Below are 444 nucleotides of genomic sequence, written 5' to 3'. Positions count from 1 at the left end.
AAGCTAATGCAGGGGCATTGCTCTCGAGGTTCAAACGAGTTTGGAAGGCTCATGTGCCTCCCAAGATTAAGGTGTTCTTGTGGATGGTCATTCGTAAGCGCTTACCGGCTACTGAGTGCCTTAGGCCATCTACGATGGCAAGCGCTTGGATGGGCGTTTACAGGAAAATAAATAAATAGATTTTGGCTTAGCGGCTGTATTGGGAGTCCATACCTCCAACGCAAGCGCCGCGTTGTATATCTCCTTAAGCCCTTATATCTCTAAAAAAAAAAAGAGGTCCCGTACCCAATCTAAGAAAAAATTGTTCCGTTAAGAACTGCCTGAAAACTTCAGATACATAACAGACAGTAACTTCAGCCGTCCTGAACCTTGACCTGTATTTCTTGGGGTGTCTCATCCTATCTTAATGAATGAAATCAGCACAATGCTGTTTTTCGTCAAAAA

Source organism: Triticum aestivum, chromosome 5A (assembly GCF_018294505.1).
Source record: "Triticum aestivum cultivar Chinese Spring chromosome 5A, IWGSC CS RefSeq v2.1, whole genome shotgun sequence".
Taxonomy (NCBI): domain Eukaryota; kingdom Viridiplantae; phylum Streptophyta; class Magnoliopsida; order Poales; family Poaceae; genus Triticum; species Triticum aestivum.
This window is presented reverse-complemented; position numbering follows the sequence as displayed.